This window comes from Ctenopharyngodon idella, chromosome 15 (genome assembly GCF_019924925.1).
Source record: "Ctenopharyngodon idella isolate HZGC_01 chromosome 15, HZGC01, whole genome shotgun sequence".
Taxonomy (NCBI): Eukaryota; Metazoa; Chordata; class Actinopteri; order Cypriniformes; family Xenocyprididae; genus Ctenopharyngodon; species Ctenopharyngodon idella.
The window spans coordinates 26,799,851-26,813,946 of record NC_067234.1 but is presented as its reverse complement, the minus strand read 5'-3'; the positions used below and the strand labels follow the sequence as shown (position 1 = coordinate 26,813,946).

The 14,096-nt window shown below is 36.8% G+C and overlaps 1 protein-coding gene across 1 annotated transcript in view; it reads right to left on the bottom strand.

Moving 5' to 3' along the window:
- grik4 (glutamate receptor, ionotropic, kainate 4) overlaps positions 1–2,613 on the bottom strand; it is a 329,903-nt gene extending 327,290 nt beyond the window's left edge. Inside the window, exons 1-2 of the mRNA XM_051861113.1 lie at positions 2,451–2,613; positions 1,928–2,118 (exon numbers count right to left, since the gene is read on the bottom strand). The gene's annotated coding sequence lies outside the window, so the exon portion shown is untranslated. The remainder of the gene's footprint in view (positions 1–1,927; positions 2,119–2,450) is intronic.
- Between the last annotated feature and the right edge of the window lie 11,483 nt (positions 2,614–14,096).

Genomic DNA, 14,096 nt, shown 5'->3' with positions numbered 1-14,096 from the left:
GTGCTGTATTGTTAGTAAGTCATGGCTGAAGGGGTTGCATATACATTTTATTAACTCACAAAAATCATTGAGGCTTCGGGGACACAGTCATGAGGGTCTTCTGGTGTCATTTGAGATAGTTTTATTAAAATATTTTGTCTCTAATAAATACTAATAATAAAAATAACATTACAAATGCCTAATAGTTTATTTTCACAGTTTGAATTGTCACTTTATTTAACAATAATCTAAAAACCGGGTATAAATAGGCAGAAACTAATGACATTAGTGAAGACAGCTGTGTGTAATGATCAGTGATGAGTCCGGAACAAAGGATTATGGGAGATGAAGTCCAATATAGTGATGTAACAGCCCGGGGTAGAGTGCCCTCTAGTGGCTAACAAGGGCACTTCAGCAGGTGATCATGACAAAACGTTAAACATATACCCCACTCTCATGTTTGTTTATTAAATTTTTTGCATTTAATAATGATTTCAGCTACCAATAGACATATTTTATTTTTATTTAAATCCACTTCCATAGAATTATAAAAAAGTGTACTTGCTATATGTAGGTATGCACTGTCAATGACCTTCTTCCAGTGGGATGCTTCATGAGACTTCCTTATATGTGAATTGTGAAACAACTAAAATCTCTAAAGAGGAGAGTACTAGCAAATGTGATGAAAGGTACAAATGCACATCCACGTTATCTGTCATAAAGACATACTCACCTTGTCAGTAAAAGAACAGAGAGAACAGACATTTCATCTCTAAAGATGTAATGAATCTTTTAACCTTAAATCAACTGTAACTGCATGATCCAAGCCAATGACTTAACATTCACATTACGCATATCTAAGTGAGCCAAGTTTGAAAGTTATCATCCAATACTTTTGTTTTAATGAAGTCTGCCTGTGAGGCAGCAGATTTGTCCTGTATTAAATTGAAATGAAATCTGAAATGTCATACTTTCCATGTTTGTTTGTTGTACCACAAACAATATGAAATTTCAACTTTATAGACTATACTTGTCACGCAAAACATGAATATTTGAGGCATTGTTTTGATTCCCCTGGCACTGAACCCAAAGCAACAGAATGTGACTGTTAAATATAATGGTTAAGACTGTGTTTCCATTACAGGCTACACAATTTTATGCTGAAAGAAATTAAGACAACCCATGTGGTGGTAAACAGATGTAGTGTGCGTCTGTTCCTAGGATGATGAATACGATTTCCTGTGTTATCATCTATGCAGCACAGATATTTCTTGTTTTATCAAACACACTGACTTGTTACATTGAGGAGTTGGGGATCACTGTGAAATTTCATCCATCAACAATGGCAAAAGACAATCTGTTGACGGCCCTTTCTCGTCATAGCACCTAGATTTATTAACTCGGCTACAAGGGACCAAGGAGATGATTTGCCTGTAGAAAGGTTGTTATATTGAGTCAGTTCAATCTCATGCCAGAACCAAGAGCATTTGCACTTCATTATCACAGAATAATTTCAAATAGAAACTGCAAACCAGAGCGCAACAGGTGATGCATTATTACAGACGGGATGGTGTTTGGAATGGCGCAGGCCATCAATCAAGGGCTCCATTTGAAGAAATGATGCATTGGGGCAAAATGCAGCACACATTAGGCTGCAGAGCGTTAGCTGTAAATGATCCCCGCATTTCGAACAATATTCTACCGGCGTCAGTAGACAAGATGCAGTGCAGCACACACAAATATGGCTGAGATGAGAAATGAATTGGACAAAACAGAGGTGACACTTCTGGTACTGTAAAAAGAATCTCCGGAGTTTGGAAATCAGTCATGGTCGTCCTTGTCAGAGCAACCGTTTTGAGACTGCATTATGATGTTTGCGCTCATAAAAGCCATTGCCAGGGCTGCTTTTGCGGCCCATCTAACAAGAATGAGTTGTTTATCTACGTACCCTGTCCAGAGAACACTGCTCCTATTGATTGAGGGAACTGATCTTGGCTGGGGAGCTGGTGTTCAGAGTCCTCTGTGTACCTTGTGGGACTTCATATTCTTGTTGATGTTGACACCAATGCCTGGTGAAGCATTTGTTCAGAGCAGAAATGTCATACAGTGTTACTACAACTGCAAACAATCCCACATGTGCTAAAAGAAAAACACAAACACTTGTAAGGACAGTTGATTAGAGTGATTAGATAATACCAATATTATGTTCACTACCACTACAACTTTAAAATTAACTACACTAAGTTTAGCCTGAGCAAACAAATACCTCTAGTCAACATGCCATATTGCATTTTTTCCATCAGCAAGTCAATAACAAAAAAATGAATTAACTTTTTATAAATAGTATATTTTTCTGTTGTGTTGTATGCGACAATAATAATGGTTCTTAATAAATAAATACATACAGTAAATTATACTGTTTGCAGGTGCAATATGAAAGGAATATTTAGCCAAAAATGCTGTTTACACACCTTCATGTATGACGTTTGCGTCGTGAATCCATGTACGCACATAAAGTATCTTAAAAGGTAGTCCATATGATTCGTTCGCGTTATTCCAAGTCTTCTGAAGATATTTGACTGCTTTGTGTGGAAAACCAGATTAAACGTTAACGTTAAATTCTTGTCCTCCTTCATTTGAATATGGCGCTCAAGCGAGAACGGTTAACATTTAAACGCAATGAGCGCGATCAACACCATATAAGGAGAAGAATTCGGAGAAGAAGCTGCACACAAACCTCATTGGTTCTCGCTTGTATCGTCAACGCGATAGATTTGAATGCGTGAAAATGAGAACCATCTGGAAGAACAGATTTCAGGTTATTGGTCTGATGTCCTGACTAGTTTATTATTCCTAGACAGTTAATATTTTTCACTGACCAGGCATTTTGCACCACAAGAAACATGCACATTTGGCTAGAGACCATTTCTGTGAGCAGTCTTCTGTGCTTAGTATTGTCAGCCTTTGTGATTTGGCAATAAGCCTTTTAGCTGCCAATTAGATTGTAGAGCTCTCAGCTTAACACAGTTTACAATATTTAAATCCATTCTGCATATTTTCCTTGCAACCAGTGGAGAAATTGTCAACAAAAAAGTGTGTGTATTTCATGTGGGGCAAACCAGAACTGGTTCAGTGGCTCCTGAAGTAATATGCAACCTGAGCAGGCTTGGAAAATATTCATTAGTTATGAATCAGCCAATCTCCTGGGCCTGAATGCACTGCTGTGCTGTTGTGTTTGTGTCAGCCAGAAGTATAGATTCCTCTCCTCTCTCAGACAGACAGCTGCGTAACGGCTCTGGCATTCTCCCAATATCCAACCACAGAAAGCCTACTGTTCTGAAGCCATAAATCTAAGACTCATGTTAATTTAACAAAACTGCCATTCACTCTCTGAAGATGTATGACAGGTTTTAGAGCTATTATGCAATCAGATGACACTAGTTAAACTGATTTTAAAATGATAGTTTATCCACAATTTTTAATTTTGTAGTCAGTGTACCCATCTTGTATACTATATATAGAACAGGAATTAAAAAATGTAATGCATTTGTAAGGCTGGAAGCTGCTATAATCGGAACAAAAAGCAGTTGAAGGATGACTTGCATAATTCAAGTATTTATCTGACTCCAAAATAATTAATCTGACTCCATTAAAGTTGTTGTTAAATTTTAACCCCTTATTCTTTAAAGTTAAAAGGTCTTCATTAGAACTGATTGGAAAACATAGGATTTAACCTTAACGTTTAGATAAGGAAAGTTACAATCACTGTAGCTTTCAACATTAACAGTGATAAAGGGAAGATTCTCAATACCTTTAAAGCAGGCATATTTATTTTTTAAGTTACATGTTTAAATATGCAGACAGTGGTCCTCAATGCACGTTTAAAGGGGTCCTTTTATGCTTTTTCACTTTTTCAACTTTAGTTAGTGTGTAATGTTGCTCTTTGAGCATATAAAAGATCTGCAAGGTTACATAGCTCAAAGCCCACTCCAAAGGGAGATATTTTATTTAACAGAATCTACTTTCCAAGAACTACGAACAACTTGTTTGGACTACAACGCAATTTTTCTGGGTTTTGTCAAGTCACAGTGTTCCTCATTTAAATAATCCCCGCCCACAGAATACTCTATGTTAAAGAGATGCTGTTTTTTTTCACCCATCTCCAAAACTCATTTGTTTTACCATCCTAACGAACTCTAAACACTGTTCCTGAACATTAAAACCCCAACGTTTATCTGTGTACTGCACATTTTACGCCATCAGCTTCTAGAACTTATGAGAGTACAATGCATGCAGGCTACTCACAAAAGCTTCTCCTGAAATGAAGCAATTCCCACTTTGTCAGGACAAATTGTTGTTTGTGGATCACAACTTGTAAGTATATATTATTATTTGTAGTTACATTTTCTATTAATAGTTCCAATTATAAGTTTTATGTTGTTGCTACGATGTAAACAAAGGGCAAAGCTTTGCCTCCACTAGCTTGCTAGCCAACATTAGTGTTGATTTAGTGTTTACTGTAGCTTTTTAAGACTGTTCACTGCTGTTCACTGTTTTGTATTACCATAGTTTTCTGACAAATATCGTGTTTAAATGGTGTATATGACTTTCTTCTTTCAAACGAATACTATCGGAGTTATATTAATAATCACCCTGATGCTCCAAAGCTTTATAATGGCAGTGCACGGAAACCACCTGTTTGAAGCTCGATAATAATAAAGGCCTTCTGAAGTGAAGCGATGCGTTTGTGTAAGAAAAATATCCATATTTAACGTTATAAAGTAAAATAACTAGCTTCCTTCGCGTCAGTTACGCTTGTTTCATGTGTTGAATACAGAATGGACATAGCGTAAGCGTTTTGAACTGCGAGAGGCGTTACACTTTCTTCGTAAGTTGAATACGGAATGCGTTCTGGCGGAAGCTAGTTTTTTTACGTTATAACATGTTAGATATTATTTTTCTTACACAAACGCATCGCTTCGCTTCAGAAGGCCTTTATTAAAAGTGAACTACTAAGTCTGTGAAAGTAAACTTAAAGTGAACTTTAAGTCTGAATCAGGCTTGAATTGGTTTGAAATTGACGGCATCCTTAATATTTACAACAGAGTAGAGCTTTCTGTTATGGTAAGGGCTGTGAAATTTCCCAAACATGTGCTAAGCAATGCCAAACACAACACACTGGGCCAGCTAACCAATCACAGCACATTTCATATTTCAGAAGGAGGGGCTTCATCGAAACAGGAACTAAACTAAAAGTCAGACTGGGGAGAGAGGTGCTGTAATAATGTAAAATATGTGAAAAATAATGTGTTTTTTGAACAATCAAGCATGAAAGCATATTCTAGTACTCCCCAAAAACAAATTCAAGACTTAGTAAAAGGGCAAAATAGGACCCCTTTAAGCAATAGTACCTAGATTGTACATTAGGATACTTTACTATCTCTATCATGTTCACCACCGTTCAGTTCAGTTTAGTTTATAAGCTGTCAGATGAGACCAAACATGACATAGTTACATGTTAGAGCACTATAGATAAATAGTATGTAGTGGAAAGCACATGTGTCCTGTGAAGCAAATGGTACAGATGTGACATTGAGGTGTAAATGACTCAGTCACCCCAGACAGAACTATCCTGTGCCTGGAGTGTCCCAACAGTCCTCAATCAGCATATTGATGAATCTCTCGCACTAGATAGACAATAGCATACTGTGATGATGAAGGCCACATTTTGCTACATTTAATTCACATGTATATGAAATCTGAAGTACTAGGGCAGTATAGTTCTACCCATATTCGCTCAGCCCTACAAATTAATAAATAAACATAGCAGCTAATGAATTGCTTTAAAATGAAATTAAAATACATGAAGTGACTAAGCATAAATAGGCCCAAAATCTGATTCTGTTCAATGACAATGTCATCACATGAACTATCTGGCCTGACAGCAAATTCACCCCTCTTTAAACAGCAGAAACACAGTTAAGACTCGAAAAAAACGTTAATATTGAATGAGCAGACCATATCTGTTTACACATGCTCTACTGACAATAACTGAACCTCATGGGTGATTTGTTGAAGAAAACAAAATGAGCATTAAAAAAACCCATCCATCTGTCCACATATCTGAAATTGCGATTTGCATCTCAAGAGCCATATTTTAGATGCATTTTATTTAGATCTGTCAACTGAACTGAATAAAAAATAATAGCATGTTTCACATTTAATCATGACTCATGTTGTTAATTTAATTAATTAATCACCATATCATGTAATTAATTTGATTAAAATCTTTATTTGATCGACAACCCTCATTTTTTGATTATTTTCACTCATTGGAACCGTTGAACTGTTGAACTGGTTTTCTGTTTATCATGTATTGCAGTTTACTCAAGGTCTACAAGATTAGCTTTAGGTGTCAATCAAAAGCTTAGACACTATTAAGGGCTAACCAGAGTAAACAGGCATTTTTTTCTCTAGAGAGGATTGAATTTACTGTGAGAGCATTTGTAATGAGACAATTTGAATGGGGATGCCATCAATTTATCCCTTGATAAACGAACAGAATTAAAAATAAAACTAAATCTGCCATTTCGGCCTTCTATACGTGTTATTTGTCTACAATACGTGGGGAACAAATGAACCTGTTCATTTTCACTAAGCCTGTGTTTTTGTATCTCTTAACCCTTTTATAATTGTACGTAAAAGCCACATTGAACTTTTCCGTTGGAAGAACGGCATTTCTGGTGAACAGGTGCCCTTTCCCTCATGAAGCCAGGAGGCTATCAGATACATTAAAGTGGACAGCAGGATGTCTGAATGCCTCTTTAGAAGGGCTCTGTATTGAGTTTGACCTGCAAAGGTAACGGACAACAGCACAAAAGTCATTTTAATTCCAGTCAGGCTTTTGTTATCCACCTGCTACTTGTAGTGAGGACTGTCTCCTCATACTGACATTAGCATGGGATCGTATTGATCAGAATGCTGTGACAGTGTTTCAGATAGATTAAATCACCTGACCTTTTTTGTCACCTACAAACAATTCAACGTTCCCAAACAGGCATTCATTTCAACTCCTCTTATCTCACTGCTGGGCAAGCTTTTCAAATGGATAAAGAGTGGAAGGAACACATGTATCATTTGTTAGCAATGCCACTGTCATATCAAAAACCTCACCTTTTGGCCATGCTATGAATAAGAATCATATCTGTGATAACACTAATGTTTGCATGGCATAGAGTTTGGTCAACACTGCATCTTATTCTGGCCAAGAACCCTCACTTAAACAGGAAGAGACTGTCTATGTGACATGAGAAATAACCAATCATAATTCACTTTGCTTTTATGAGTTATTTAAAATATAAAAAACTTAAACCTTATTTTTATTTCTCATTTTAATTTAGTTTAACTAACCCCCGGTTTCACAGACAAGGCTTAAGCTAATCCTAGTCTAAAATGCATGTTTGAGCCTGTTTTAAAAGATTTTTGCAGTAGAATTTCTGAAAACCACTAGGCCAGTGTTATATATTTTGTTCAGTTGAGTACTTACAATATCCCAAATGTTTCCAACTATTTGTAAATCGTGAGAAAATCGCGATTTTAACCAAGATACGGGACGTGTCCGGAAGTTGCCTGTCAATGGCTTCATATCTGCATTACCCTCGGTTTTGGGTTTTATTTAGAAACCATGGAAACACCAAAGACGCTTTAATATATTACATGTTTTATTAGGCAAGGGAACAACTGTTTGGTTACATTTATAGACAGAAAAACGAATTAATGTTATATAGCTCAACATGTTTATTGTTTAAATCTAGTTTTCTTGATTTTCCGAGAGTACCATGCTTTTACCATGCCTCAGAGAAAAACACTATTTTGTCATGTAGCTAAGTAATTCAGCATTTTCTCCATTATACAATGTTTTAAAATTAATTGCATGCCATTTATCAACACAAGCCTCCCAGCATTTATTAATATCTAAAATCAATCTAGCTTACTGCAGTGTGCAACAAGTGTCTCATAGTAGTTGCCGAGCGAATGCACAGAGTAACGTCATAACATCATTTTCAACACAGTCAAATGTATCTAATATGATAAACAGCGCTGTGTTACCTCATTGACTGGAAGAAGTGGAAGCGGCGACTGCAGCATAATAAAAGTTCTGCTGCTCGTGAGGCGTGTGTTGCGCTCGTCTCTCATTAGCAATCGCTCCAGCGGCCTCGTTCAGCTCCAACATCACTCGGCCCTGCGCTGCTTCATACTAACGTTAATAATAATCTCATCCATGAACATGATTTCTGCTCGAGTCCTGTCCCGATTCTTTTCCACTGTGTGAGGTGAAGACGACATTTCCCAAGATTCCACGCTCAAACTCTGGCGTCATCAAGCTACGTCTTTGTTTTGAATAGGCGACCTCTAGTGGCGAAAAATCTACATATTGTAGCTTTAACTGAAAGTAACTTGTACTGACATATCTTAAAATATGTCAGTGCCATTGTTTTTGTCTCAAGATGCACACAAGTAATGTGTTTTTTTTTTTTTTTTTCTAGGGTAAGTTTAAAAAAGCTACTTAAATAACCTAATTGAACTAAGGCCTAATCCTGGCTTAATCTAGGCCCTGTCTGTGAAACCGCTCTTGATGTATTAAATAACAAACTTAAACTTATGAAATAAAAATGAATAAAAACTATATACATACATTAAAAAAAAAACCTTCTAAAAACGACAACAAAAAAAAAAACACCACAAAATTACTAAAAATTTATCTAAAATTAAAATATAAATGGAAAATATAAAAATAAAAACTATTAAAAATATTATTAAAAAACGATAATAGTATTTCAGTGATACTAAAATAACACTCTTGAGAAGTGGGGAGGGGTTAAAAATAGCTAAGTAGAATATAACTATATTTTAGTTTATATTGCAAATAAATTTACAATATAAATTCAATATAAAAAGTTTTGAAGGCTTTTGTCTGGTTTTAAACTGTGCATACGCAAAAACATTTCAGCATATGGAAATGTACAAATGAACAAGAATGAAAAACGTATATTATATATATATACACACACACACACACACACACACACACTAAGGGTGCAACGGGACGCGTAATCGTACCGAACTGTTCACGGGGCAAATTCCAAATGGAAGTGATCATCCCTATCATGCCCTACTCCCTCCCTTAAAGTGGAGACTTTGAAGTGAGCAGGGCATGTGTGAAGCATGTAGCCGTTTGGAATGCACTTGGCAAAGGGAGCGGCGTAATTTCCTCATTATCTTCAGCTGGGATGTTCCCTTGACAACGGGGCTTTGCCCTTCGGAGGGAGTAGGGCATGATAGGTATGATCACTTCCATTTGGAATTTGCCCCGTGAACCGTTCGGTACAAATACGCGTACCGTTGCACCCCTAATACACACACACAATGATTAGACAAGAGGTCATAATAGCAACTCAGTAGCTTGTAAACATAATTAAGTTGGCAAAGTAATAAAACCTTGTGCACCCCGACTCCTGGAAACTGTGTTGCAATCTGAATGGAGCTTGTGATTTCCACAAATGATTTCTAATTTTGTGTCAATGGTCAATGAATGGACTGTAGTAATTCATAAATGTCCAAAGTGCCAAATCATGACCAGAATGTTCCTGAAACGTCCCTTACTGTATGGGACCCTACCAAGAGCAAGGTTAGAATGACTCATTTCATCTTTTCTGATGTCACACTCAAAGCACCCAGGCTCCATCTCCATCATAATTAAACAGGGCTGAAGGCATCCGATAGTGTCACAGGAGGAGATGGAAATGTCTTTTATTTCTCTCATTGCTTTTGAAGCCAAAGAAAGGGCACCGGGCCCCTGAACATACCGGGGTCATTCCTGGCATCCCTGTCTCTCAGATGAACAATTCACACAAGAGGTCCAGGATGAGGAAGCAGACATGTTGGATTGCTCACCATGGTAATGAGACAGTGGTTAAATCCCCTCCCGCCTTCAACTCCATCTCAACCAACAGCTCGATAAGTACATCAATGTTGTTGATACCCTACAGGAGAAAAAGCTGCTGAAATTTATGGGGCACCATCCGTATGAACTTGAACTGAGCCAAGCGCTCCCTGTGGACAGGACACAGAGATCTGAACACAATGAGAGTGGGAGGAAAGGGGCCGTGAAGCATATTGCACAGAGACTCCAACAGTATTTACTCAGTGGTAGTCTGTTGTCAGCACTGATCGATTTCTTTGCACATTTGCCATAGTTCTGTATTAGAGGCTGCGTTCACACGGCAGCAGAGTACGGTTGTCGGTCTTGTTTTTGAGTGCTTAATATGATTACATTCACAGATAGTTTGGTTATTTATGACAGTGACAACAACATTCTACCAAAGACGTAAATTCATTAAATCTTGAGGACTCACAATTGCATTTTTGAAAGACTATTTCCACCAGATTTTTTTTTTTTTTTTTAATTCTGACTTTATTTCTTGCCATTCTTTTCTCAGAGTTGAGTTTATATCTTGGAATTCAGACTGACTCTCTCAGAATAGACCTTTTAAACAATTCTGACCTTATTTCTCACAGTTAATATCTCGCAATTCTGAGTTAACATTTGGCAATTCAGACTTTTTTCCCTCAAAATTGCGAGTTTATATAATTCTGACTTTGAAGGATTAGTCCACTTTCAAATAAAAATTTCCTGATAATTTACTCACCCCTATGTCATCCAAGATGTCCATGTCCTTCTTTCTTCAGTCGAAAAGAAATTAACATTCCAGGATTATTCTCCTTATAGTGGACTTCAATTGGCCCCAAACGGTTGAAGGTCTTTCCCATTAAAATGTTGCAAACATTTACTAAAATATAGAAATTATATAAACAGCGTTTTAAATTATAATATTAAGCCAGGGTTAAGCATAAAATGATAAGAGAAATCATAAATTCGCGGGTTTGTTTCTATCTTCATTTACTGCGCGCATCTGATGTGCATGCGCCTTCAGCACGTGAAGCACCTGTCTTCCACAGAGAGCCGCGCGCTCGCGGAATTTGAAAATTAACGTCATTTCGTTTTACTGGCTGGTTGACTTGCTTGTTTATCTACCTCTTTATTGAATGATTACTTAAACTTAATATAGTTATGAGAGTAAATATGATATCGGAGGGATTTAACACGCCTAACCGAAGAGAACATGATGTTTATCGAGAAGTTTTTGTTTATGGACTAAAAAAAGAATGTCCCGCTGTACAAACTGTACACTTTCGTGGTAAGAAATGAATGTATCCTGATATCCTACTTTAAGTCAAATAATTGTTTATTCATATTTTTTAATGTCTGTGAATAAATTTAACATTTTAAAAACCATAGATTGTTTTGAAGTCATTGTTATTTGGTGCTGAAGAAATGTAAAATCTGGGTAACGTTACCGCGCAATCTTACATATTGGACAAATTTAAATTTATTTAATCTTACATATCAAGGTTGATGTGCTCATATCATTTTTATTAATTAAACAATAAATAAAAACAAGATATGGTTTTTATAGTACTGATTATAGGTGTCCATACAGATCCATTTTTCATGCCGCTGGTCGCGGGTGTAATGGATGATTACTGACGTACAATATCGGAGTAAAGAGGTTATGGGAACGTTAAAATAACGTTATACAAACCAAAAACTTACGATCTATTTCCGTTAAGAAAACGTTCCTGGCTAACCAAAAACAAACCTTACAAAATAACCTTCTGGGTTCTGGAAACGTTATACTAAACGTTATGAGAACGTTAAACATTAAACAAACCAAAAACTAACATTCTATTTCTGTTAAGAAAACTTTCCTGACATTGCTCACACATTTACTAGTTTCTACATGGTGAATGGCACGTAGTGCGCTATATAGAGAATAGGGAACGATTCAGACAGTGTAAATATGCTTTCCTTTGACGCGAATGAAGACCGTTTTCACGTTAGTGTCACATGAACCGCGAACAGTCTGCTCTGGTCCAGAGACACAAGAGCACAAAGCGGATCATATGCGCGAGTCGGCACAGACCACAAAAGGTATCGGATTCGAACCCATTTGAATTCTGCACAGAATGCTGTGTATTAAAGCGATATAAAGGACATTAGGAGGAGAAACGGTTAGAGATTAGAAGGAAACTGAGGTTTTACAGAGCTGTAACATAAAGGAAACGGCTGTTGGATATATCGCCCTGTCTTCCTGTTTCAGTTGAAATTACGTCAACACTTTGAATAATGCTGCGCGCTCCAACGCTCTTCAGTGGGCCTTTAACAAAATAACCTTCTGGGAACCAAAAACTAAGGTTCTGGAAACGTCATAGTAGCCTAATGTTATGAGAATGTTATGTATGTAACGCTAGAATAACGTTATACAAAACAAAAACTAACTTTCTGGGAACATTAGAACAACATTCTGGAAACATTAAGAAAACTTTCCTGGCTAACCAAAAACAAACCATAAAAAATAAGGTTCTGGGAATGTTCTGGGAACCAAAAATCGTTAGCTGGGTGTATCCCAAAATGCATAGCCTATTTTGTTCAAGAAATGTTTTAGTAGCCTATTCCATTTTATGGCCTATTTATATTCATGAAATTAATATTTTGTTTACAAAATGCATTTTGTGTCCCAGTCAGACAAGAAAACCCTCTTCACTATCGCCCTCCATGATTGACATCAATTCCTCGTTCATACAGTAGCTGTAAAATACTGTAAAAAAAAAAAAAAAAAAAGCTGCTTTGCGAATCAGTCACCTGTTGTAAAATATGTTTGTCACCAAACACTGTGTGAACGTATTTACAGTATGCAGTGAACTCAACTGTTTTAGTGACAACTTTGATTTGCATATCAATGCAATGCATGTTGTAGGATTTCCCATCATCAACATTAAACTCAATTTGACGCATTTCTGAGGTTTTGTGGAAAACTCATTATTGCATGACTTATTCAATTCATCCATTCTGCTGTTGCACGAATGTCATTCACACTAATTCGTGTGTTCGTCTCTGAGTGGTTTGAATAATAATTTGGAGGGGGCGTGTTAATTCGTTCTATATTAAGCCAGGTTTGTTCACCTATGTAATTAAAAGCAGCTGAGTGCTGTTCCAGTGAGACTAAATGCCGAGGGGTAACGTTCCATTTAGACGAGTCAATATGAGCGGAGAGGTTCATTACTCATCGAGGGGTGGAAGTGAGGTCATAATCAAACACTGGCATCCTACGGGGGACTTGTAACCTCTCCTTGCTTCTCTCTTCGCTGCCACGTTATGTGATAATAAGCTTGAGAGGTTTATAGCTTGTCTTCACTGTACTATGAATAAACTGTCTCTGTCAAACTAAGAAAGTCAATAAAATAGCCAATTCACATGAACTTGAGAAATGAAGTACCTTTTGTACTATTGTTTTAGTTTAAAAATATATCCAGGTTTATGCAATGCGTGCATATTTATTCATGCCACAGCCTGCTACTCTGAAAATTACACAGGGTGACTTTAAACTGTCGTGCTTGCCTAACAAAATGTGCTTTTTTTTTAGGATAAGTTACTTTTAATATTAAAATATGGGTATCAGACCATGTCAAGTGGAAAATAACTATGATTATGTACCTTAATAAATGTGTTAAAACATGGGTAATGAATGAGCTAATCAAGCCCACACGGGATGTGCCTCTGCAGAACTACACCAAAGATCACGGTATACTCTGTAGCAAGGTCAGCTGCATTGACACATTTCACCTTGTTTAAATCCATTCAGCAGAATTATGCAAATGTTGTCATGTCAAAAATCCTGTCAAAATCCCAACCCAGCATAAAGACAACAACGATATATAGTGGTAGGCTATATTTGGACAACAGTTTATAAATCATAAAATCATAATCATAATCTTTTCTGCATGCTGTCACAACGAAAATAGCTCTTATTTAGGCAGGTCTTCAGAAAGATAAGCCAGAGGGAATAATTATTATTGAAAAATAATCACAGAGGCCACACTGAAAACGTAGCTACTGAAACCTGTAAATGTTAATCAAGATTCTGAGCTATTCACTGTTCACCATTCAAATAAAATCACATTTGAGACATTTATCATGTTAACTAAAAGGTTGGATA